Source organism: Sphaerodactylus townsendi, linkage group LG02 (assembly GCF_021028975.2).
Source record: "Sphaerodactylus townsendi isolate TG3544 linkage group LG02, MPM_Stown_v2.3, whole genome shotgun sequence".
Taxonomy (NCBI): domain Eukaryota; kingdom Metazoa; phylum Chordata; class Lepidosauria; order Squamata; family Sphaerodactylidae; genus Sphaerodactylus; species Sphaerodactylus townsendi.
In genome coordinates this window covers 56982366-57010244 of record NC_059426.1, presented here as the reverse complement: position 1 = coordinate 57010244, position 27879 = coordinate 56982366, and the positions used below count along the sequence as shown (strand labels likewise).

Below are 27879 nucleotides of genomic sequence, written 5' to 3'. Positions count from 1 at the left end.
GTGTGCAGCTCATATATATGAGTGTATATATCTGTCATGAATAAGCTTCTTGCTCGTTTTAAGATCTCCTCAATGATAAGAAGGTGTCTCTGTGTTTTCTCTGTTTACATCATAGTTGGTTTTGAGGTTGTTGTTAAATAGTCTGTTTGAGCCTCTTTGGCAGCCTTGGTGCTTGGAATGCTATAAAAAAGAGGACTTTGGGAAACTGGTCCACAGTAGACTTAGAGCATGTGTGGTGGTGTTGGGAAGAACTTCCTCTGTCTCTTCTTCCTGTATGGATGCTGTTCTGAAGATACTGAGCCCCTTCCGCACATGCAGATTAATGCACATTCAATCCACTTTCACAATGGTTAGCAATGCTTTCACAATGGTTTCACAATGGTTAGCAAGCTGTTCCGCACAGTAAAATCCAGCTGCAAAGTGCATTGAAAGTGGAATGAAAGTGCATTATTCTGCATGTGCAGCAGGGGCCTCAGGAGACAAGCAGTATTTGCCAGATGGAAGTGGTGCAGTCAGGGCAAAGAATTCCAGCAGCCAAGACTAGCCAAGGTATGGACGGAACAAAGACCATTGCCTTGCCCTGCCCTTCTTTCTGAGGCGCAGCCTCGCTGCTGGGGGCAGTTGAGAGTCTAGCACCATCCCTGGACCCGAGTCATTTCCAATATGCAAAACATTCAAAGCATATAATTTAAATGAAGAAAGGAAACACATCGTTGGCAGGTTCTGATCAACTCTGGCTGACAACCCCAAGCCAAGACCTCTTTGGCTGTCACTATTCAGCTCATTCAGGCTAAGTGCCTGTAATCCAAAGCAAACATAAATTCAGCTTAGCTATTATTCAGATGCAGCTACCACCTTCCTCCATGGCCAGAGGTTTGTGCAGATTACATGTAGGGCTTAAAAATAGCTGTGGTCTTACAGTAATTGATTTTTTTATTATTATTAATCTAATGTTTTGCGATTGCAATAAAGTTTTGATTACTGTAGCGGTCCACCTCCTCCCCAGCGCCCTCGGGCGGTTGGTCCTTCCCACCTTCCCTGACCTGGGGGTGATTTGCCCCAGACGTTAGATCTTCCAGTTGGCCCGAGGGGTCAAGAAACAACCGTGCCCACAGGGCGCCTGCCTGGGCAGCAGCCCTCAGCCTCCATAGTCTCCGCTAGGGTTGGCTTTTATCCCCTCCTCCCCTTCCCTGTTCACGCACAGGATCTGGGTAGAAGCACATGCGGCTGTCAGCCCTGTTGCCTCACAGGGCAGAGACCCGTCTGGGGGATTCTCCCACCCTGTTTGCTCACAGGATGAGGCTGGGCATAGGGCTTGCCTCCCACCCACACCCCTTCCTTCTCACCCCACTCTCACTCCCCCTTCCTTGAAACTCCCCCTGATCTGTTCCTTTGTTCTTCATACCCTCCACCTCCCTTTCCTTCCCTTCCACCCACCAACAACCTCCCCCCCTTCCTCGTTGCCACCCCCTTATATCCTTTCCCTCCCATTTCCCTTCCTCATCCCAGCTGCTTCAGGCTGCCTTTGTCTCCCACATTCAGCCTCAGCTATGCCAGCTGCCACGCCTCTAACTCCTGGCAATGAGAGGCATGCTCACTCTGGGGTGGTTCTCCCAGAGCCTGTGGCTCCTCGGGCCTCGCTCAGCGCCTCCCCGGCCGTCAGCCTGGGCATCCAGGCTTCTTCAGCCATCACGGCCTCCGGTGCTTCCCAGGCCATCGGCCACGCCCCCAGCCAGGCCACCTCTTCCTCTGATGTGGTGGGGGCTGGCACGCTGCCCAGCGCTTTGGCCTCTGCCGCCGTCAAGGCCTCCTTGAGGCCCGTTGCCGCTGTCTCCGGGCCGCTTTCGGTTTGGGCAAGGGGCTCTTCCTTGCCCCTGCCTCTCCTGGCCCACCAGCAGTGTCAGGGAGTCCGGGCGTCCCGTTTGGTGTAGTGGCTGCGCCCGGACAATTACATTAGTTGTATAATTGGTACAGCAGATAGCAGATATATGAACCTTTACTGGGATTTGGGAAATGTTATTTTTAAATGTAAAAATTTCAATAAAAATAACACTGTTTCAAACAAATCTTTAGCCAGTAAAAGAAACTAGTACACATGTCCAGACATCAGTAGAAGCTTGAACGAGACCAAAAGCAGAAAGGATCAAGCTATGAACAATGGAGCAGGAAGATAGAATTGCAGGGACTAGTGGGATCAACTGGAAGAATGTTGCACGTCCCAGGATCAGGCAGAGCAAATACAAAAAACATTCAGACAGATAGCACAAAAGTGTAGTTATAGTTCAAGTGTGCCCCAAGTAGTAATTAGGATTGTGTGAGCAAGGTCTGACAGTCGTCATAATATGGGATGGGGAAAACAGAACAGATCTAACATGTGTTTGTATCTTGACATGGGACAAGTAGGAGCCAACCAAGGAAAAACCTTGTAGACCCAAGAATCTCCATCCCTGATGCTCTGTCTGCCATTCCTCCTCTATATGCTCTGCCTTCTTTTATTTCCTTGGAGCTGGGTGAGGATGGAGTCACTAGAAAAGCTTTATGTTTCGGCAGGGTTTTAAGGGCCATCCCTTGTTGGGATATATCACATTGATCATATTCATAAAGGACGAACAGTTTGCATGACCTCTTCTACCCACTGCTTAAACTAGATTAGTGTTTCAATAGCAAAGTCGTTACATTGCTGTAGGCTTTTCTTTTTTGTTCAGGATATGTGAACAGGCCTCATACTGAATAAAGATAAACCCTAAATCAGTCAAGGCAGAGCTGGTATTTAAAAGATGAGAGATGCATCTGAAATGACATTCTGGGGGTACATTGTGGTGGATGACATGGTTTGGGAAGCCCTTGACTTCCCTGAAGAAGTAATTGATCTGTGGGGTCTACTAGCCAAATAATCTGCTAGTGCTTTGTGGTGGAAGCTTATTGTGTACTCTTTCAGCTACAAGCCCCACAAAGACTGTGTGCAGCAGTTGAGTGGTGGAGTCTTCAGGTGGCTTGAATGTGCATAATGCAGAAGTCGTTTGTGTGAATCTTGCCAGGCAGTGTCTTTGAGCTGAACGGGTGCTGCTTTCAGCTCCAAGCTTCCTAAAGGTCATCTGACCATCTGGAGGTGACATCAGGAAGCTAAAAGCACCAAGCCCCCACTGCTAATCACAGGTACTGCCACATAGGTGGTGGCTATGGCTAGAAACAGGTAGCACACTTTTTCAGTCCCCAACTTAACCCCATCTGGTCAATAGGGCCCACATAAGTTTCACGAGGCTGAGAAGAGAGTTGGGAAGAACTTGTCATGGGTTCCATATCCACCTATGGAGATTCTTGCATGCACAAATTTAATTCTCTGATAGTTATTTTTCTTATCTGTAGCTGGTTTTATGACTTTTTAAATGCGTGAACTTGTAAATAATACCCAGTGTGGGTTCTAGCTATCCAGTTTTATTTGTGACTGTACAGTGCAGGGGGTTAGGAACGTGCTGTTGTTTGACAGAGCAGTGGTTCAGACTTGCCTGAATAAATGTCAGCTCATCATCAATCTTCTGTCAAGTATGGCAGTAAAACTGCCTCTTTAGATCCGGTTTTGTATGGGTTTCTGGTTTGGAAACTTGATGCCAGATACTCTGCCACATACATCATGGTGGGGAACACCTGTCACACTCCAAACCATTTAACAAATTTGTTCCTTTCTCTTGGGGCATGTATGTGAGCATGTGTGAGTTTGTGTGTGTGTGATGTGTATCTATGTTGTCATTTCACATATATTATACAAGAAAATTAATCTGGGGGTTGTTAGTTGCTTGCTTTGATTGGCACAGTACTTGATCTTGACAAATTCATCAACTTTTCTGTTGTTCATGCTATCTCAGTAGCGCTGGGGTCACTGCCTGGATTATTTGCTAGAAATTTTGAGGTGAAGAGAGAGGAAAAAATTAATCATCTCAATTTCATGTGTTGATGAAGCTTCAGATTGAAATTTATGGCATAATTTTGGGCATCCTGGTTACTGATTAATTAATTCAGCTTTTGTGTGTGAAAATTCTGACCCCATGAATATTTTGGTGAATGTATTAAATGTATTCTTTTTATTTTTCTGGATTTTATGGGAGAGACTAATGTAATTTGGGATTTGGCTTGGTTAGAAAATTTTGAAACTTGCAGCAGTCATGAATATCCCCTCTAATACATGGTTGGATTCCTTTGTATTTACCGTACAATTCACAAGTTGCCTCAAAAGAAATTACTGAACAGACTAGTATTACAGAATTTATTAAAATGTTATCATAGTCCAGGAGGCTCCAAAACAACTCTTAGGAAGCAAACCTAAATAATCCTAGTTAGAAATAAGGCCCATATAATTTCATTGTGTGCAAGTGTCCATTAGGACTGCAGAGAGCAGTCAACTGCACATTCTAATCCTTCTTTTGTATTAGTTTGTTCCCCTTTGGGTTGAAGGAGGACATCTTAACTGGGTAATTCCCAGTCTTGGTTCAGGAAGGCAGAACTAAATCTTCATTCCACTTCCTGTTTTCTGTCTGGGAGTCACCTGCTTCAGCTCTTTTCCTAGGCAAGGAGGAGAGCAGCGAGTAGAGTAGACTCTGCTACTCTGTGCTTCAACTCTTCTATCTACCCATATTTCTTTCATTCCTTTCTTCATTCCTTACTTCTTATACTTTGCCGCCGCCCCCCTCCCCCCCCCCCGACACTTTTTGTCTCTTCTGACTGGAGGCAAGAGGCAGCACCGGAGAGACCTTTTCCCACATTCTTCAGAAATGGCAAGAAATGAGGAAGAATTTCTTTCTAAGGCTGAGGTGGCATCCCCATTTATTACAGCACCAATGACCTTCCCCACTCAGCATGCCCTTCTCTGCCCAGTAACCACTTTAGTATCAATGGGAATGCATGGGAATGAAGAGGCGTCTCTTGGCGGACCGGGAGAGGCTTGTGCATGCCATTTTGAGCATTCCTCAAAAATTCTTGGGGCTTGCTAACTCGGATTGTGGTTGCTTTTGGTGCCCATTGCAAGGCAATTCCCAGGCACTATCCTTGGAAGAATACCAGAAGAACCCCAGTTCATCAGGTTTACTTGTGAGTAACCCTTTGAATGTCTTGCCAGATTCCCAATATGGGGAGCTGGCTGACTTCATTCATAGGTAGTCTCTACCCTATGACAAGATATGTCCCTACTTTGGGGGAGGGGTAACTAACAGGCAAGTCCTGCTTCTTTAACCTGCCCCTCTCCATTCCCTACCAGTAAGGACACCTTGGAATCATGGTGGACACCACTTGCAGCTCATTGTCCTTTTCAGAATCCAAGGCACAGAAGATTATTCAGCTGGCCTCAGACAGCATATAGAGTAATCGGTCATCTCTGAGGCTACTGGCCAAGTTGATGGGAACTCTCCTCTCAGCCATAGCTGGGGAATGACACTCAGGAACCAGCACACTCAGGGCTTCTGGTCATTGCCAGAGATGAAATTGCCAATAAATCAACTGGAAATTTGAGCCATCTACTTGGCCCTTTGGTACTTCCAAAGCCATGTACTGTACCAACACCTGCTAGTCCATACAGACAGTATTTCAGAGAAACTGTACCTGAACAATCAGGGGGGATTGAGGTCCTTCCGAGTTCACGGTGAAGTCATGGATATTGACACGGACAGAGATTAATCTGAGCTCCATTTGTGTGGAACACATCAAGGGGACTCACAGTGTCACTGCAGACTGGCTGAGCAGACAGGAAGTCCTAGAGTCTGAGCGGTCACTCAACATATTCCTTCAGTTTCAGGAATTCTTTGGACATCCAGCGGTGGATCTTTTTGCCTCTGACCAGAACCGTCAGCTAACCAGGTTCTTCTCACAGTTGACTCCAAAGGAAGACTCTGTTTCTTGTGGCTGTTACATCAGGTAGAAGTGTGTCAGAAATTGGGGCACTATCTGTTAGAGAGGACCTGTTCATTTTCCACAAGAACAAAATGTTCTTACGAACTGACCCCACCTTTAAGCCAAAGGCAGCTACCTAATTCCATATATCCCAGGAACTATGCCTACTCTCTTTTTCTTCCACCTCGATACATCCTAGGGAAAAAAATTGGCACACCTTGTAGACCCTTAAAATGTGTATCAAATGAACACAGGATATCAAACAGACTCAGTTGATGTTTATTTCTGTTAGTCTGCTCAACAAGGGCAAATCTATGTCCAAGGCCTCCATCACCTCAGCTCTGAAGGCTTGCATAGTTGAGGCGTACAAATCACTTCATTTGTCTGTTTCCCCAGGCATCATTGTGCACTCTATTCAGAGTTCTGCTGCCAATGTGGCATTGTCTAAGCAACTTCCCTAGAGGAAATATGTAAAGCTGCAACCTAGCATGTCTATCTTGGTTAGACACCACAAGTTGAATGTTTATAGTTCATCAGATGTGGCCTTTGGCCTCGGGGTGCTTCAGCACATGTTGGAGTAATGAATGATGACCCATTCCTGAGTTGGGGACACTGCTACAGGAGACCCCATTCAAGATGTCCTCCTGCAACGCAAAGGAGAATGGTCCACTGGATACATACCGAGAAGGGTTCTTCTCCTTTGGATTCAGGAGGACATTTTCTTTCCTCCCTATAACATCACTTATCTATCCCATTACATCACTGTTTTTCTAGTCTTTTAGTAGTTGGTCTATCCTATTCCTCTGTTTCCTGTGGTTATCATTCTTTATTAGTGAAGTTTAAAAGTTTAAGAAATTTATTAGGAGTCAGTTTATTAGTGGTTGTGTAGAATGGCTATTAGTAGTGTTTGAACTGCAGGAAGTAACTCCCAGACAGGAACCAGGAAGTGGAATGAAGATTTAGGTCCTGTTTCCCTGAACTAAGACTGGCAATCACCCATTCAAGATAGCCTCCTTCTCGATAAGTATCCAATGGACCATTCTCTCTCATACAATATGGTACATGCTTTAATTATATCCAATCTTTCCACCTGGACATCCCAGGCCAGGTTCCCCTTCTTATCAATAAGACAGGGGAGCAGGATTGCCAGTTCCAGCTTGGAAAATTTTGGGGATTTGGGTTGGAGCTTATGAAGGATGGATTTTTGGGAGACGAGGGAGCTCATCATGTGATGCAGTCCCCCCTCCAAAGCTGCCATTGTCTCTGTCCTCTGGAGATTAGTTGTAATTCTAGGAGAAATCCAGGATCCACTTGGAGGTTGACAACCCCACAGGTGAGTTTGCTGCCAGCAGAGCAAAGTTACCTGAAAAAAGACGACCGTTCTATCTAATATATTGTGAATGGAAAGGCAGGAAGGACTTACATGTGCTTGATTTCTGAGACCTTTGCTGAGGCCTTTTGTTTTTACTATAGTTTTTTTTTTAAGATTATCCCCTAGAAGCAGACTCTGTCCATAAAATACAGAAATGTACTAATTTGCATAAAGAGTGTTTATTTAATTCTGTACTCTTTTCTATTTTCTTGTAAATTCAACATTTTTAACACTGTGGGCCCTAGCGTGAAGTTCATTGTAATGTTGCTTTCTTTTCTAGTGTAATTTGATCGTCACAGCACACTTCACGTCTTACTACCAAATTGTTAAACAGAGATACTCATGTGTAAACATTGCCTTTTCAAGTCTTCTGCCTTTTCAGATTTGGGTTGTTAATTAATCTTTTATTAAAACATTAGTTGCACAGCAACCGAGATAATGACTTCATTTACTAAACAGTGGTGAACTTGCTTTTGTTACAGTTCTAATTGGGCTGGGAATTATTTATGTGGACAATTTTCAATCAGCCCTCCTAAGTACTAAGTCAGTCCAGCTCAAGTACTACGTAAAAAGTACTACGATATCATTTCAAAATGGAATATGAAGTTGATACATAGAGGAGTACTTGGACTGCCTAGCTTTGTGGTTTACAGGAACTTGGTATGAGAATCCTTCTCCAACCCCCAGCCTATTTGATCAATTCAGTAGTAGCTGTTTTATTCTGTTATTGGATCAAACAACTCAGCTAATGTGTCCCAAATGTTGGCATCCTTCAACTCTTGCTAAAGGGCTCATTAACATGAAGAGCTGATTACTATTGTTAGTCCTAATGAACTGTTCAGTGCTGTAATTAGTTTAACACTGTTCAGGGTTTATAAAGCTTCAGTAGCACATGATCTGCACATGTGATACACAATCAGCCAGTCTTGGTTCTTTCTGCTGCATTTCATTAGCTGGATAGGTCATTCAACTGTATTGCATTTAATCCGTCAGTTTATACTACCCTTTATGTTTCAAGAATAAGAGCCCTTTTGGGAGACTGTGATTAAGGAATTTTCCTTTCTGATTTAGGCTTACGTGTCTACATATAGATATTTCCTTTTTAAATAATGTTTAAATAATGTTTCCTAGCCAGCCCCTTAATGAGCACAAGATTACATGAGGCACAAACACCTAAAGTTCAACACCTATTAATTTCAGTGTGAGATATGTAAGCATATTCACTGTTAATCTGCTGAATGCTTCTAGAGCTTCTAGATAGCAGACAGTTTACATCAAGAAGGGCTTAACTTTGATTGGATCATTCCCTGACATTTATGTACTGTAGCCCTGTCTTTAAAATGTGTAAGGCTTTCCTAGAGTTTGGGGTTTGTTCATACCAATAACTGTGTAGATCCTGTGGGGTATGACGTATTGTTTTCTTCACATTCACTCATCCTGGGGCTTTAAAATTTACTGTTCCTCCTGGTAAAGTCTGCCACATGTAAGATTTTAATTCCTTCCCCTTATTTTCTGTTTTCAGTGATGAATATGCAGGTACCTATTTCACCTTCTGATTTCTCATTCCATTAATTTTGATTTGGCAAATGTCTGTGACTTTTTTTTTTCAAATTGCAGTTTTTAAAAAGAATCATAGAAAGGAGTATTTCATCCAGCAAGTCAATTATGTGGGCTGCAACAACCCTTAATGTGGATATAAGAGAAGAAACCAATATCTGCTTTATTAGTGTAGACTGAGGCTTGAATGTTAGGAGGATTCCATCTATGTATGATTGACTTCTTTTATTATAAGCACTGGTAGGAAAAGGCAAAGCCTGTCCCCAGCAAAAAGAACTCTAATTTATCATATCGACCTCACTTTAACAATCTTCTCTTTGTTCTTTCCCCCTGCAGCTACAGAGTGAGACAGATTATTATCTTCATTGATGCTATGTGTCATTTGACCCCAGGTATTTGTTTAAAGTGCAGAATTATATTTAAATTATGTACAAAATGTATGTATCCCACCTGTCTGCCCTTGCAAGGGTTTCCAAGGCTGCTAACCATTTAAAACAAACATGATAAAAAAAATACTTTATAAAACTGTTGGCTCCATTGGCCTGAAGTCCGTTCACCTGGTGAGGAGTCCAATCATTGCCAAAGTGGTGGAGAACCAAATACTTTTATTTTATGTACAGAAAACAAAACAGGAAAGACACAAGTCTGCTTCACTTTACTGTACTTTGGCCTTATTTCCCACCCCTTCCCCAGCTGAAGGGAATAGGCTTCAAAACTTGTGTGTTTGGTACAAATTTATACTGTGTTTATATACCTTTCTTCGGTGGCTGACTGCCTGCCTGTTATGCCCCATATGATTCTCCCAATCAATACCCCAAATCTCCTGCCAGGACTCCAGGTTTCCCCTGGAGTAATGTATGCTACCCTTCATTTCATAGGTGGTCCATGGGTGATTTTTACTATGCTGAAGAAGCAATAGGTCATTCTGTCATTCCCTTTGGTGACCATAGCCAATCCCTGTCTTTACAAGATACAGAACATTTTCTCCTATCAAGAATGCTTTTAGGACTAGGCAGTTCTATCACAGGGTCAGGAAATCTGGATATCTGGTTATCCTTAACTACCATTGTTTGCAACATAAACATTCTAGTGGGCTGCAAGTGGGGAATAGAGAGGGGAAACAAAGTCTTACTTTCTCCTGGTCACTCTGTCCTGGTCATATCTCATTAAAACAACTTTAATACATACAAAACATAAAGCACTGGTTAGGCAGGAGGAATGACTAAGAGAATGCCAAATGAAACAAAAAATATTTGTAGAAGACAGCAACAAAAGGGGATAGATGAATCTCCCTGAGGAGAGTTCCACAGTTTTACCACCATGATAAAAAAGACCCTCTTCCAGCTTGCCACCTGCATAATCTCAGGAGATGAGAATGTCCAAGCAGGGCCTCCTAAGATCCCCATAAGAGTCAGGCAATTAATAAGTGATTTAGCTAGTTTTTCAGGTATGTTGGTCCCAAACTAAGCAGGACCTTGAAGGTCAGAAGACAAGCTCCTTGAACTGTGCTCGGAAACAAACTGGAAGCCAGTGTAAGTGGGCCAAGACCCACTCCAGTCAACATCCTGGCAGCATTCTGGACCTCAGTGGTCAGATAGTTTCTGTCCAGGAAAGGCTCAAACTATCTACCAGTTGAAGCTGATAAAAGGCAGTCTTGGCCATAGCTGCTATCTGCTTATCCAGCAGTAGGCCTGGGTCCAAGAGCACCCTCAGATGACATACCTGGTCCTTCAAAGAGAATGTAACCCCATCCAGAACAAGTGACACCTTAAATCTTGGCTCAGACCTTCTGCTCACCAGTAACACTTCCAACTTGTTGGGATTAAGCCTCAGTGTATTAGCTACAACTACAACCATGCTACAACTGCCTCCAGAAAATGGTTCAGGGTTTCTCCTGCCTCTCTGGGATCAGCTGGAAGTGCAAGGTAGACTGAGTGTCATTCTCACACTGGTGACACACCAGCCCAAATCTCTGGGTAGGGTTTGAGAAGGTGGTGCTGAGAGACTGCTGTTCAGCTGTTGGCCCATGGTGTCCAATAATTACTGAGATCTTCTGGGTCACAGTAGGCTTCTTTAGAAGTAAATGCACTGCAGCCTATTTCAAGGTTGGGATGACCACCCCTTTGTGCGGCACCTGCATGCTGGTGTCTTTGTTCCCCCGCACCAGTGTAGATGTCCCTTAAACTGGCAGCATGGGCAAATGTGCCAGCATGGCCCTCCATCACTCCCACAGGCTGATTACCCCCCTCCCCAATCTGGATTGGGCTCTTACTCACCTTAATTTCCAATACTGTGGATTAAAAGAGTGCATGGGTGATACAGTAGATAAGGAAGTAATCTTTGTCCATATATAACACTCAGTTCCAAATTCAAGTTTGTAAGGAATACACTGTAAAATGTGTATTAAAAATTTTACTACCTGGTAAAATATAAAAGTATACAAACAGTATTAGTTACAAGGGTGTAGAGTTGCCAACCCTTGGAGAACTGTGGTTGGCATCTGGGAAGGGCAAAGTTTGGGGAGTTTATTAAGTTACAGTTCCATGGAATCTGCCTTTCAAAGCAGCTACTTCCTTCATGAGAACCAAACTATGTCACAAAGAGATCTCTAGACCCCACCTGGAGGTTGGCAACCCTGGTACTGCAGAATACATTTCTCTTCTGCTTGGTTTTAAGAAAACATTGGACTCAGTTGCTTAAGAGTTTGGAATTTTTAGAAACTTAATTTAGTGCACTGTTAATTGTGTAAACTATTGGAGTTTTCAATAAGGAGAGGAATGATCAAATATACAACCAGGAATGGAAACGGTTGCTATTTCTACAGAGTAACAATGCTGGCAGCAAGCATATTAGATGAAACCAGCCATCCTGCCAGCTGGGAATTGATAAGATTCCAGTAAATAAACATAAGGGACCAACAGGACGCTGCAACACTCTCTAATTAGGCTAGATTATCTCTTCCCTCTTAACTCTGTGATTGGCTTTAATAGTATCAGAATATACCCTTCACTTTTCCCTTAAATGGTTTAGGGGTAGCTTATATAATTGGCAGAAATAAATGGCAAAGCCTTTCTTAGATATTATTCCTTCAGACTGCACAGGGGAATTGAAATTAAGGTCTTGTATGTAGAAAGGAGTGACCCCCTCTCCCTCTCCCTCTCCCTCTCCCTCTCCCCCCCTCTCTCTGTGTGTGTGTGTGTGTGTGTGTGTGTGTGTGTGTGTGTGTGTGTGTGTGTGTGTGTGTGTGTGTGTGTGTGTGTGTGTGAATCCCCTTCTAGATGTGGCATAGGCTTACGCCAGTGGATTTGCCCTCCCTGTGGGACTTACTGTGGCTGAGGGGCAAATCTGCCGTCTGGTGCTTCCATGCTGCCCTGAGTTGTGTTGACATGGTGGGGGCTTTCCAGAGGTGTTTCAGAGGGCAGAGCTGACTTCAGTCAGCCTCCAGAGCCTGGTCAGCCTCTGTCTGGAATTGTTGGTAGAGATACACCATGATTTTGTGACATATCTCTATTCTTATAAACAAAGAACCCAAAGAAGAGGTAGCGGAAAAGAAAGAACTAGGACCTGCTACACCAGACTGCAGGCTACTAAAAAAAATCCCAGCTTAACAAAACTGGAGATCATAGGCGTGTAGTAAAGTGAAAGCTTAACCAATAAGAATATGAAGTGCAACAACAATAAAACATACAATGTAAATATCACATACAAAAACAAGAAGACAGTGTGAACAGTATAACAGTATATAGCCATGTGAACAGTATAACAGTATATAGCACTTAAGCCAGGCAGTCCACTTGCATTAGAAAGCTAAGCGAAAAAAGAATGCTCAGACACTGTCATAATATTCTCAGAACAGGATGTGTAAGGCATTGTATGTTTTATTATTGTTGCACAGTGTGAACATGGAACATTTAATTGGTCCCTAACCCACAAGAGTCTTAAATTTTTCAAATTGATATTTAGTTTCAGATGACTTGAAACTCATCTCAAACTATAACCCTTTTGGGTTATCTCTACTGTAGCTTGCATGCTGCTGGTTTTGATTTGGACCAGTCAGTATGTGAACAGCATTTGTATGTCTTGCATCATCACTGTAAGACTCAGGGCAATGAAACCTATGCACTCTGAATGTCAGGATCCTATTTTATAGAACAGTCTTTTGGGCTAAGTTGTGGTCTGTTGACCTGTGTTAAATCACTTACATCACAGGTGTCAAACTCGTGGCCCTCCAAATGTTATGGACTACAGTTCCCAGCATCCCTGCCAGCATGATGCTGGCAGGGGATGATGGGAACTGTAGTCCATAACATCTGGAGGGCCGTGAGTTTGACACCTATGACTTACGTCTTTGCACGAAACCTCATTGGACCTCTGTGTTCTACTGACCCAAGGGCTGCTTCTATGCTGTCCTCTATGCAGAATTACTGGTTCAGTTTTGCTTCTTTCCCTGTCCAAAGAACATATTCCACCGGTGGTCAGAGACCATCTGTCAGTAGCTAACGTAAGCAGACACTGAAAGGAACTATTGAAAACTTTGTCAGCGTCTCATAGCTGTCTGTTTTTTTGCAGCAATCCCTGTCTGTGTTGTGATGTGCCATAACAATACACCATAATGTGGGTGGAGTCCCAGCTATTCAGACAGCATCTCAGTGGCAGCCCTATCTTTTGCCTCACTGGGAATTGTCAGGATTTCTTCTTCCTGTACCTCCCTCCTTCTCAGACAAGTTTCCTCCTGAGCCAGGCTGCAAACTAAACTGCTAAGGGATTTCCCAAAAGCTGAGCTTAACTTCCCCATTCTCATTCTGGAATTTCCCTCACAGACATCCTGAAAATAATACAAAAAAGCCATTCTGTGCCTAAGCAGTCTCTTCATCTACATTCTTTGTGTCTTGTTTCTATGGCAAATTTAACATTCTGTGTCAACCCTGGTTGATCTTTCTGCAGAATACATCAGACTGGGAGCCAAAAGTCTTATCCTTTCTGTGGTGGAAACACAAGATACCTCGGAGGCCTATGTTTCAAAAATGTCTATGTTTATTTGTCCTCAATGAAGGAAAAAAAATCCTTAAATATATCCCTGTTGCTGGGTGATATCCAAGACCAGTACAGCAGTAGCAGCAGGTGTTTGAGCTGTTTGTTGTACTTCCTTTTCTGACACAGTTTAAAGGTTGCAGAACTTTTTTTTTAAGATTGAGTGGCTTACATTAGGGACAAGTTCTTAATCAGGCAAAAATTGCTAATACAAGTACTCCCCTGGCTTAATTTCAAGTGGTTTCTTGGTGATTTCTAAGACTAGTAATATTAGGCATAGACATTGTGTGAAATTCATTTTGTTGATTGAGATTAATTAGGTACTGGTGCTCTGTTTTGTTACATGGTCCTAAGATATATGAAATTTCTGAGAGTCCTCCCCTAAGCTATAATGAATAACTATATGTTTAACAAATAACATAAAGCATTTCATACTAATTAGGGTAACGAGAGATCTTACAACCTCTGTCTGGTTATGGTTTGTCAGTCCATGCTCATCAGTAGAATATGTACATACGTGAGCTGAACATGGATTTAGTTAATGCATCTTTGGAGTTTTCTTTACTGGTAGAATCTGATTTTTCTACCTCCTGAAAAGCTTTAAGCACTTTCCATTATAAAAGATTCTCTGGAGACTTGATGGATCAAATGACTAGTAATGGTTTAAAAAGTCTTTGCTGCAAGGGTTGCCAGCACCAAGTTGGGAAATACCTGGAGATTTTGGGAGTGGAGCATGAGGAAGGCAAGGTTTGGGGAGATAAAGGAGTTCAGTGGGGTAGAATGCCACAGAGTCCATCTTTCAAAGTAGCCATTTTCTCCAGGTGAGCTGACCTCTGTCAGCTGGAAATCGTAGTAGATCTCCAACCACCTGGAGGAAGGAAACCCTGTTTGATTCCCAGCGCTGAGCTGTATCCCAGCTTTGGCAGCTACAGGTCTTGTAAGGCAAACTGATTACACATATAGTGGTCTTTATCTGAAACTGAGACTAAGGAATTTTCTGTGCAAGTTGTTTACGACTTATCTTGCTGCTAAAATACTATGTTTTTTTCCTTTTAATTCTGCATCTTTTTTCCTCTGGTTCTGGAAATGTTTTTCCTTCATTTTTTCTTCACTGTTTCCTCAAGTACTTTCACCGTGATTAGTTTTTTATCCCTTTCGAAGCTAGCTTCCTTTGACCATGTGATCTTGTTGAAATGGTCTTTATTTCTTTGCACCACTAGTCACCTGACCTTTATCCACACCCCCATGTACACACCTAACCTTCCCGTCACCAATTTTCTCCTCTTCCTTTTCATCTGTTTTTGAAAGGATTAAAAAAATATCTTTGTCATATCACATTAGCAATGAAATGTTAGGGCACAGACACAATAAGCCTGGTCGATTGTATCAGCGTTGTCAATTTCATGTCAAACTAGCAACATAAAATTAAGTCAAGATACACTGTGTCTGCAAGTAGAAGTGAGTGAAATTGACAAAGGAAATTGCTTGGCAGGAGGAAAGTGACAAGGAACTGCCATAGCAACTATCGTGCGTTACTGCAGTTCTGTGTTGGCCAGAAAATGTATTGGAGGTGGGGGTGGGGGTGGATGGGCTATGTGTTTTTGTTCCTTCGTGTAATGGCACCTGCTCCAGTAGGGGTTTTTTTGTACTTCTATTTTTTTGTGAGTAGTTGTCAATGGTAGAAATTGGGGACTTTTAAAAATGAGGGGTTTCAGCTCTCATTGCTTGAGGGGGTCGCCTTGCAGGTGGCCTCCTCTGTTCATAGCCTGGGGGTTCACCTGGATTCATCTCTATCTATGGAGACCCAGGTGGCCCGTACAACCCAGGCAGCATTCTTTCATCTCCACCAAGCATGACGGCTGGCCCATTACCTCTCCCAAACTGATCTAGCCACTGTGATCCATGCTACGGTCATCTCTAGGCTAGATTATCACAAGTCACTCTACATGTGCCTTCCTTTGTAACTAATCCAGAGGTTGAAGTTGGTCCAGCATGCAGCGGCATGCCTTCTCACAGGTAGTTCCATACGGGATCATATCTTACCTGTGCTGTGCCGGCTGCACTGGCTCCCGATGGAACACAGGGTCATCTCCAAGGTGTTGGTGTTGACCTTTAAGGCCCTTCACGGCCTGGGCCCCTCATACCTTAGGAACAGCCTGTCCCCTTACATCCCCACCTGGCCTCTGTGCTCCACAGGGGCCAACTTACTGGTGGTCCCAGACCCCTCTACAATCTGTCTCTCCTCCACCCGGGCCAGGGCAAATTAGTGCACTGGCCCCCATCTGGTGAAATTCTTTGCCTTAGTCCATCCGGGCCCTGCGGAACCTTGAGCAGTTCCGCAGAGCCCGTAACATGGTCTTGTTCTGCCAGGCCTTTGGTAGAGGGAGATGACCACAGAAAGATGCTGTCCACTATGCTTTTACTGATTACCATCTTGACCACCCTTATGACACATAACGGAATACTATCTTTGCCATCTGATTTCTTACATTCATATTTATGTGTTATTCTTCAATACTGAGTTTTAAACTGCAAATGGTACCTTGTAAATGTTTTAGTTATATAGTTTTAACATGTTTTGTACACTGCCCAGAGCCCTTTAGCGGCGGGCAGTTTATCAAGTCTGAATGAATGAATGAATGAATGAATGAATGAATGAATGAATGAATGAATGAATGAATGAATGAATGAATGCTGCTTCAGTGCAGCTGCACAGTAATGCTGGAGTGCCTGTGCAAAAGAAAAGTGGGAGGGTTGATCTTCTGCATCATGTATGGCATCTCACTACCATTAGGAAAAATATATTTTCAATAGTAGCATGTGGAATAAATGCAACTAAAGAAACAAGAAGGAAAATGATGGGAGAAAGGTTTTGTAGAAAACATTTCCAAGAAACAAGATTTGACCATTAAGAAAAGCTGAGGTAAGCTCTGCATGCAGAAAAGGCCTAACACTGAGAAAATGCTGGGAATTATTATATAGATGTCAGACGTTTCAAGATAATAATAATTTATTTATTTTTTAAAATCATTGTTATAGCCCTACTAGTGCAGATTCAGCTAGGCTTAAACTTGTCACCCACCAGAACAAATTGTGGCTTGAACTCCCTGTTTTTGGAGTGGCGACAGGTAGCAATATTAGCTGGTTTCATCAGTATATAATTACCATACATGGCTTAAGGGCTATTTTTAACTTGGGTTATGGGGAGAAGATTGGATTGCAGTGAATTAGAACCACTGGGTGAATTTAATGTCTCCTGTTTCTAAACTCAAACCTCTGTTCACTCTGTTACAGTGTTTCCATCTATGTGCCAACTGCCTTATTATCTGGTTTTCATAAGTTACTGTCCCCATTTTTGCTTTTGGGGGATATCTTTCCAAAGTGTTACTATAAATTGTAAGAGTTATTATTCTTCAGGACTCTCACTTCCTGACCACTATCTTAAGAAGTTGCATTCCTGCAGTGTTCATGCCTACGAATACTAGCACATGAACATTAAGGCAGCAGGTATGCATAACCTGCCATTTCATATATTGTAGATTCTAAAGTATATTTTGAACAGTAATTCTATGTGTTTATTTGTTACATCATAGCATAATTGTTACATTTTTTTCTAATATATGTTTACTTAAAAAAATGAAACCAACCTAATTTAGAAACCGTATACTACAAGGAAAAGTTTTCAGCAACGTTTAATGGCTATTTTTGGTGGAAAAATGGAACTGTTCAGTGTGTATTTTCACCTGCAAAATGGGTGAGGGTTTTGTAAGCCTCACTGAACCCTGAATCATGCAAAAAAATTCACAAGGGTAGGACAGAGGAGATCCCGCCTATCTTCTTGTTTTCGTTTGAGTCTCCATATTGTATTTGCATAGAGGGGCTGTAGCTTTGGGGAAGATCCTGCTCTCCTGTGGCTCACCCTTTTCCTCCATTCCCCCCATTCTGTCCCCCCCCCATACCATAGATGTTCACTGGGTGACCTTGGACGAGTCACTCTCAGCTTAACATACCTTGCAAGATTATTATGAAGGTAAAATGGAGAAGAGGAGCATGGTGTAAGTCACTTTGATTCCTATTAGGGAGAAAGGTGGGTTGGGAAATTCCTGAAGATTCAGGTGTTAAACATTGTTAATGTGTTGGGGATGGAAGGAAGCTGATCAAGAAAACATTGTCATAGAGTTCACCTCCAAAGCATTTTCTTCAGGGTACAGATCTTTGTAATTTGTCTCCACCTGGAGGTTGGCAACCCTAATTTAATGTAATTTCTCTGAGTATATGTAGATTGCTCCAGGATCTAAATAAACCTTCCAGAATCACTGCTGCCTCCACTGATGCTGCGGGTGTGTGTGTGTGTGTGTGTGTGTGTGTGTGTGTCAGTTCTTGCCCCAGGCTCCATTTTCTGTAGATATGCCACGGAGCTAGAGAATTGCATCAGGAGGCTTTGAAACTTCATACCTATGAATCTAAGGAGAAGTTTTTTTAAAAAAAAAATATGAAATGACAATAAAATGGTGACCAGGAAGCATTATCAGGGGGGTGAGTGCAGACAAATGGGGGGCTTGGAAATGTTTGCAAAACGTTTTCAGGGGGTTGTGCAGAAAGCACCTACACATCTCATCCTGTTAAAGAAGTATATATTGTGCAGCTTTGGGAACAAATAAATCTATTGGTTAACATTTTTTTCAAAATGAGGAAATACCCTAAAATGAAGACTGTGCATTTAACCTCATTGAAGTGTCACTGTTTCTGCTTGGCAGGCTGCAGACATTCACTAAGACAATGGTGCATTATCTTATATGGCCACAGCTATCTTTGCAAGCAGATGGGCTAGAAATCTAATTTAAAAACCCCGAAGCCTTGATTCTGGGAGAAACAACAAAATCCCCTGTTAACTCAGTGCCATTGTCTTGGCTCATAAATAAATATGAAGGACTGTGTTTTATCAAAAGAAAGGGCCGCTTGCTGTGAATCTGCTCACTTTTGATCTGAATAATACACAATATATGTGGCACTGTTCAGCAAGCATGTGTGTTGAGCAGTAAACATTCCATATATAAAATGAGTACATGTGTAAAACACAGTTTGGAGACCCCAGCATGAAAAATGGCTATGTGGTTAGATTTTTAAGCCACATCGCTGAACTTTTATAAGTTGACCACAAAATGTTGAGAGTTGGAAATAATTTATAATATTGTTGACAGAATGTATCCAACTATAGAAGCAGCTGTCTAGAGATAGCAGAACTACTCTCTCCGCTGCTGCTGCTATTGCTGCAACTTCTACTAAGTAGAAGTACGGATACTCTTTAGCTTGTGGATCCTGAGAATGTGTATAAGATCCTGGGACAGGTGAGACCCATCACCTGGGTTCTCAACTCTTGCCCTTCCTGACTGATGAGTGGGTAAGGGGAGTGGTAAATGCTTCCTTGATGGTTGAAGTTATGCTGCTTGTGCTCAACGAGGCAGAGATCGGACCCGGTTTTGGGGGAAAAGCTTTGAGCCCTACCTCATTAGAAAAAAATTCAGCCAATCTCCAATCTTTCATTCTTGGATAAAGTGCTAGAGTGAATTGTTGTTTCCCATCTCCAGGGGTTGTTTTTTTTAAAAAGAGACTGATTTTCTGGATCTGTTTCAATCTGGCTTCAGGCCAGAATTTGGTTGATAGCCTCTATTGAGCACTAGGCAGCAGAATGGGACCCTTCTGTTTCTACTGGATCTCTCAGTGGCCTTTGGTGCTATTGACCAGTGTCTTATTGTGCTTCCTCTCAGCCCTGGGACTAAGGGTAGTGATTTGAGCCCCATCTGGGATGTTGGTCTCAGAAGGTAGTGCTGGGAGATTCCTTCTCTGCCACACGTTGGTGTACTGCAAGGTCCCGTCCCCCCACTGGGATTCAGCAGGTTCATACACTTCAGCAGAACCGGTTGTTAAAATGGTGCTTGTAAACAACCAGTTGTTAAATTGATTGGAACCAGGGTAGCTAAAGGACTATCTTCTTCTGTGTGTTCCTGCCCAGGAATTAAGATTGCAGGGAGATACCCTATGGACTATTTCAACAATGAAAGGTGCTGGTTTGCTGGGTACATGAGAGAGGGCCTTTTTCATGGCAGCACCACTATTATGAAACTGCCTCCCCAGGGAGGTGCACCTGGCCCCCTCTTTATCAATTTTCAGTGAAAAAAGAGTTCTTGAGGGTGTAACTGAAAAGGTCAGCTGTAACACATGGGTGTATGAGCAGAACTGGGGCTCACTGGAGGAAACTGAGCCTGGAAACTCAGTAGAGAGTCTGAAGAAGACATTTTAGATGGCTGTAGGAATTAGAGGGAAGGAATTAGGTGGGGTCAGTGACGATGGGCAGTCAGGGCCCAGAAGCTCCTGGATCCAAGTCAGGAGAGAGTACCATATCAATTCTTTTCCTGGTGTGCAAAATGCCTGAGAACAATCCCATTGAGAGGTATTGCATTTTCATTAAGACAGGGTTTAGCTTTCTCTCTGTAGACATTCTGGAGCAAATTGTCAAATCCTGCCAGTTGTTTTAACTTCCACATTAGTCACACTTTGAAATGATACCCAAACAAATGTCAGACATGCTCCCTTAGGCCTGTTTGTTCGATCAGAATGTTTCCCCTGGACTGAAACTCTACCTTTCACAGTTGTGCTAGGGAAAAGTGTGCCTGTCTGTAGAGCAAGGCAAAAATTGCTGCTTGTAGAGCTAACATCTTTACAATAGCAATTGAACTAAATAGTGATTGTTGGGTAGAACTGTACTTGCCACTGAACTTTCAGCGTTTCACCCTTATCAGGGTCTCCAGGAGAATAAGTACAGGGAGGACTTAGAATCACAGGGTGGCTGGTTTTCTTCTAGCTTGCAGAGGTTTTGCTATGCAAATATTCTACCCAAGTAGTGCTTCAGATCTCCCCCTGTGGCCCCAGCCATAGTCAAGCTCTTGCTCCACCAGATGCCATCCTTTGCCTCTCTCCCCTGTACCAATAAATTCTGTTTTTGCTCTGTCCCATTTTGTCCCCCAGACTCCAACCCCTGAAATTCTGATTCAGAGCCTCAAAAAACCCTTACCTGATATCAGCATCTTCAGCATCTATTAGAAATGCAGAATGTCCATTCATAGGGCAAGAAAGTGTTCCACTGGTGCTTGTAATCTGCAACTTGACAACAAGCAGGGATTTGATTATTTGGTGAGAATGAGTGGCAGGGTTATATTCCAGGCATCAGTTCATGATTGAGGAGTGTTGCATAGACTAAGCACTACCCTACTGTACTGTGCATTTATTTTACCTGAGTCTGAGGTATCGATGCTTGAGCAAGTGTCCCATTAATGACTCCCATCTTCTTTATACATAAACCTCAGTATCCCCTTGGCATAGAACTGCGCGGCTTGATTGAGCTTGCGGGAAAGCATTTTCCCATACTGATAAGGGTACAGAATGGTAGACTGAGAGATCCTTAGATTTCACATAGGTCAGTCTCTTGCATTATCTTGTTGCAACTTGCTCAAAGCATCAGTGTTCCCATGGTTTAAGGTTTTCCTAGTGTAGGCCTGAACAAGCAAGAAGAACCCCATCAACCAGATCACAGCCCAGCAGCTACTATGGATGACAACCATCAGAGGCGTAGCTCCAAAGAAATAAGGGGGGCAATGCACCGGGTGCGCCCCCCTATGTGGGTGTGGTGAGGGCGTTCCAGGGGCGGGGCGGGGGCGTTCTGGGGTGTGCCGGGGGCATTCCAGGGTGGGGGCGTTCCAGGGCAGGATGGAAGCAGAGGACGCACCAGTGCACTGGGTGCTTTTCCCCCTTTGTTACGCCTCTGACAACCACCCACTGAAGGCTTTAAAAACTACCTGCTGAAGTTGCCTCTCTAGAACTGCAAAGCAGTACCTGGCAAGGATTTCCAACTGTATTGTTGGTGGGGTGCAATTTGACTTTGTAGGGCCTATAGAGGGCTTTTTAAAGGCACAGGGTCTAACTAACATTCCCTCCCATAGAAAAATGTACAAAAGGAACTAAGCCCATTCTAACTAAAGGGACAATTGAGGCTTAAATTAAAAAAATAGTGAGGGTGTCTCTGGGGGCATGACAGTTCCAGGACCCCAATTCAGGAATGTGATACAAGGAAAGGAGGAGCTTTAGTCTTTTCTCCCATGCCACCTTCCTGAGGTAAAATGATTGTGACACATATATTTGCTCCCCTGTGGGATTCCATGGGCACTGATTGCAGCACAAGGAGCTGCACAGCAGGGCCAATATAACCCCAGTGGCTGTTTCCACTCAAGAAAACGGCATGAGAGAGACAGCTTTCCTTGTTTTGTTGCTGAGCCAAATGTGACCCTATTGTGCCCGAGTACATTAGTTGTCCAATAACACATCTGTCTACAAAAAGGACAGTTGGGTCATAGGTAACATATAGTTTAGTCCACAGGTGTCAAACTCTCGGCCCTCCATGATGGGAACTGTAGTCCATAACATCTGGAGGGCCGCGAGTTTGACACCTGTGGTTTAGTCCTTACTCTCTTAAGCAATATATAATATTATGTACACTCACATACCTTCTGAAAAGATATAAATGATGTGTTAACCAAGAATATAAAAAATAGCAGTTAATTTTTTTTCATACGTATGGCTATCTGTTAGACGCCACTTCTTTGACCTGTATCAGTGTTTCTCTATTCAATTGGATATTCTTGCCATTCTCTGATGCTTCTTGCACCAAGGCTCCAGTACCTGTTATATCACATATTAAACAATATCTACCTACTATATTAATCTATGTATAAACACATGATTATGTTCACTGAAAAGTCAAGTTGTCATATTGGTTACGTGAATTCAGGTAAAGTCAATGCAGTCTGAAGGGAATAATTTGTGCAGAGAAAAACGTTGCAATTGAACAACATACTGCATTATGACAAGTGGGGTATTCCATGATGGAAGTAAAACATTCAAATAAAAATGGATGGTTCCTGTAACCATTGAACAGTTTTCTCCAAAAATCCTTCTTTAGCAAGGGAGGACTAAAAATATGGAATAGCAACTCTGTTGACTGCATTAATTTAACATCTTCAAAAAAAACACCTTTCTGTACATGGCACTTATTTTAAAGGATTTTTGCAGCCACATACTTGTTTAGCAAGCACACTGTGAATATACAATTCCTTGGACAATTCTTTGAATATGGAAATATTTATTTATTGTCTATGACAGTGGTGGCGAACCTACGGCACTTCAGATGTTTGCAGTCCATGAACATCTGGAGTGCCAAAGGTTCGCCACCACGGGTCTATGAGGCGTGGGTTAACCTGATTCCACTGTATTCTGGTCAGTGGTGCAGTTCTGTTTCTTCTGCCTCTGAAGTAAAAATGGTTGATCTCTTGTTTTCAGAACACATGTCAAAGACTGGGAGATTATTCTGGTCATAGTTCCTAGTTACACTGTGCTAAGAGCACATTTATTTACTGCTCAAATTCCAGCTCAGTTGCATCTTCATAAATGTTGTCAGGCAACCCCATGTCCATCAGTGTCTTTCTCTGAAGAGCTTGAGAGTTCTCGCAGTTAATTTCTCTGCGAGTAGCAGTTCTATATTGATTTTCATTCTATCAAGCTCCTTTTTATTGCTGCCAAATGTCTTGGAGGAAAGCGATGCTCAATGGAAAAGAGATAATAGGGTACTAGTCACTAAAGAAGTATGTACAATGACTTAACATTTCTTGAACACATATGTAACTTAGGGGCTCCTGTTCCTTTTCTGAATTAGCAGGACTCCCACCTGGTGACTACAGGGACAACTGGTATAAGTTGCTCTGGATTTCATGGTGAGTTTTTCCACACTAGCCACAGATGTCTCCGGGAATGTCTGGTGTTGGCAAAGAAGCTCCCCATTTGATCCAGACAATGCACATGGCAAGCATTGCCTGTTGGAGAATCGCCATGTGGACGCAGCTTGCGTTGGGATCAAATAATATGTATATCCTCTTCCAATCTTGGATTTTTGTTTCTAATAAAAAGGAAGGATACCTGATTAATACCACATTTATTTGTATCACTGTTTCAGACCCGGATCACTGCAATAAAACTGAGATAACATCAGCAGAACAGGACAAATGGGGATGATGGCAAAATTGTCAGAGATCAGTAGAGAGTTCTTTTTAAAAAAACAATATGGATAGCCACAACATTTTCCCACTGGATTTGGCTTTTGTCAGCTGCATTCTTATTGGAACCTTTAGCAAGTTCTGCTTTATATCCCCGTGTTAAGATAATAAAGTATTCTATGTACTATTTCTGGATCACATCCATGAAACTATGTTGGTCTCCTGAAAAATGGCCCCTTTCTCATCTTGCTTCTAATGGGTTAGATAAATGTATGAATAATAAAGATAAGCAAGAGCAGGCCTGAACCCGTCGATCAGAATGTAGCCCACCAGCCTCATTTTGTGGTTTGCCAGGTACTTAATCTTTTCCTCTCCATTTGTGTAGTTCCCAGCAGTCAAAAAAGCAAATCTCCCTAGTGGGCAGCTATATGTAGCTGCTAAAGAGATAAGATAACTTGTAGAGTAGCTTTTAATGTTGAACTGTTCCTTTGGTTAAAAAGGGAGACAATTAGTATATTTATTCACATGGTTGTATTAAACAAGAACCTGTCAACCACTGGTTTGGTGGGTCATAAATTGTGCAGGCATATTCAAGATTTTTTAAAATCTGGGTAGTTCAAATGATAATGCATTCAAAGTCTGTCTCAGAAGCTTTGGTGCTAGACCAGAACTTTTGTCAAAACACTGCTGACTGGAACCTGTCCCTAAAACAACACTGAACTGATGCAGATATACCCACAAACACTTGAATCCAATGGAGTAGAAAAATATGCTCAGATAGAGAAACCAGATAGGAAATTTTAAAATGGTTGGGTTTTAGGACAATGTGGTGCTGTTATCTATCTCTTTGCACTTCTTTCTAATAAGATACAAGTTTTATTGACAAGACCTGGAGTGCTTACTGGGAAAAACATGATATATTGTAGATTATCACACCTTTCTTTTCAGTAGTAGGTAGTAGGCAAGAAACTTCCTTTTAAAACCTGCATTGTTGACATGGAAATCATGACTATATTTTTGTCATATAGTTTATTGGAGGTTTGTCTCACATTTGCTTCAGATGTTTTCGGGTAATGGTGGATTGAATCCACAGGAGAGTGAAGATAAATCCTCATGACAGTTTCAGCAGTGGCGTAGGAGGTTAAGCAGCAGTGGCGTAGGAGGTTAAGAGCTCGTGTATCTAATCTGGAGGAACCGAGTTTGATTCTTCGCTCTGCCGCTTGAGCTGTGGAGGCTTATCTGGGGAATTTAGATTAGCCTGTACACTCCCACACATGCCAGCTGGGTGACCTTAGGCTAGTCACAGCTTCTCGGAGCTCTCTCAGCCCCACCCACCTCACAGGGTGTTTGTTGTGAGGGGGGCAGGGCAAGGAGATTGTAAGCCCCTTTGAGTCTCCTACAGGAGAGAAAGGGGGGATATAAATCCAAACTCTTCTTCTTCTTTGTTACAGAAGTAGTACAGCAAGAGGAAAAGCAACCTCCCTCAGATCCTGTTCCTTGGTTTGAATCCAAACTGAATTTTTGACTGACTGAAGGGGTGGAGTAATTTCTAGCAATTTCCCCTTCCTGTTGCAGATCCCTGATTTACTGATTACATTTTTCATGGAGGAGCCTTGTCCCTCAGGAGCAGTATTTTAAGGAGATCAGTGGGCTACAGTGGATGGGGGTGGGTGGGTGGGAGGCAAGAATATTCTGTTCCACTGGCAGAAGAGCCATGGATGAGTGGGAATTTTAATCTAGACTCAAGATCTTGTCTCTAATCTGTGTTTCATTGGTTTCTGTGATTTTGTGTAAACGTGTGAATGTGATTCCTCTGACAAGTTCTGAGGAAACAGTAAACTCCTTTCCATCAGACGGAACTTTCAGGTCAAAACCTGCCATGTTGTCCCCTCAATTTATATTTTCTGAGAGGTGACATAAACTGCCTTTTACAAATGACTCACCTTCCCCCCCCCCCCCCATTATTTATCAATCAGTTAAGACACGGTCTATGGTCCTTGTACCATGAGTCTGACTCTTAGGAAAGGGCAGCTTGGTGTGAGCAGGACTCTCTCAAATTCTGTGAGAGTAAAAGGATCCAACCTGGTTCCTTGTCTATGGAAGCCCTTTTGTACCTGTAAGCATTCAAGAGAATTCAGACTACATTGTGAAGCATAACTAGCTTAACTTTTCTCTGACTGTCAGAAGACCTATGCTGCTGATCTGTTCTTCAAAAACAACCCGTAAATAAATCAGTGTTATTTGTTACTGTCGTACACCGCTGCCTCAGTGATCTCCATGTTCTTCTTGCTCACCACAAAACTTACCTCACAGCAGGGAACCCAAAGCTTTCACACTTGCTACCCTGAGAACATCTTGTAATTGCAGAGAAGGGTTACAGTTCAAAACAAACCTGGTTCCCAAAATCATAGGAAGCTGTATGGGCCTGCTCATTTGGAAGAAAGGGCCTGCCACACTGTGTGGTGTTGAAAAGCTCCAGTGGTGAAAGCAACCAAACTGACAATTAGTGTTAGTTTCTTCTGGGAAAATCTGTGTATATTGGGGAGAAAATTGCTTTTTCAGTGGTGGAATCTAATTTAGGTATGGATAAGGAATGAACAAGTAACTGCAGTTGTATGATGCACAGAGGCTGTTTCACATACACAAGAATAAACACACATACAGTCAAACCTCCATTTTCGCCGCTAATCTGTCCAGTGATAGGCAGCGAAAACCGAAAACAGCGTACTCCAAGGTATGCCGTTTGCGCATGCGCAACGCAAATGGCGCACCGGAGATGTTCAAAAGTCACCTCGGAAGCTGACGGAAGCCGAGGCAACTACTGATCTCCAAGGCGACCAAATGGCCGGGGCAACCGACGAAGACCAAAACCGTCCGTCTCCGAGGGCAACGAAGACCGAGGTTTGACTGTATACACTTTCTCTCTTATTTTTGCACATAGGCTAGTGTCAACTGGTTTTATAAGATGCTGAGTTTGCAGAGTCACTTCAAAAATATGAAGAAAAATAATATAACGCATTACAAATAAAGCCTTCAATAGGTTGGGGACCTCAGTTTTAGCATGTGTGGAGACGTGTGTGCTATATGAACTATTCCACATTGCTGTCTGATGGACAGTCCTGCTGTGCAGGAACATGCATGTGATCCATAGCAATAGCAAACGCGTCATCACCATTTCATTTTCCCTCTTCATCTTTTTTTGTTAGTTTAGCATTCGTAAGATTGCAAGTCATTTGAAACTGCAAACCATCTTGACTCCACTGGAAGCACGAGTACATTGGCGCATTTTCAGTAGCAAAGATGTGAGGAGTGTTACCAAGGTAACACTTTTGGTATTGTTTGAGCCAAACAGGTGTAGGCAGAGGTATTTTTCTGATTCACAATTAAAAAGTGACAGGAGTATATTTTGTTAGAGGCTCCTGAACCACAGCAAGCAACGTCACTTGCCATCTACACATGCTTATCTGAAGGTAGTTGAACCATGAGATTGTTTTGTGTAGTCACCACAGGCAGGATATTTGAAAACATGGTATTTGATAAGTGACTCATAAAAGACTTGATGGTTTTTGCTTTACATAAGGAGTTTGCTTGTGTTTGGAATTTTCTGTGGGTCATTGCTGAGTTGAAATTCACAACCAGCCGTTTGTGGAAGGTGTGGGAGGTTGTGCACTGAAGAAATATCTGGAAAGTGAAATAAACAACCCAAAATTTTGCTTTAGAAAGGTTTAAGTTGCTGAACTTTAAGGAAGACAGTATTTTGGCTTAATCTTGAGAAGGTGTGAAATTAGTAGAGATGGGTGCCCAGAGTAGACCAATCGTGGTGTCGTGGTTAGAAGCAGGTGGACTCTACTCTGGAGAACTGGTTTGATTCCCCACTCCTCGACATGAGCAGCAGATTCTTTATCTGGTGAATTGAATTTGTTTCCCCACCCCTACACAAAA

The 27879-nt window shown here is 42.8% G+C and overlaps 1 protein-coding gene across 7 annotated transcripts in view; it reads left to right on the top strand.

The window, feature by feature from the left end:
- Positions 1 to 27879, top strand: part of KALRN (kalirin RhoGEF kinase) — a 668527-nt gene that overhangs the window by 274654 nt on the left and 365994 nt on the right. The window lies entirely within an intron of this gene.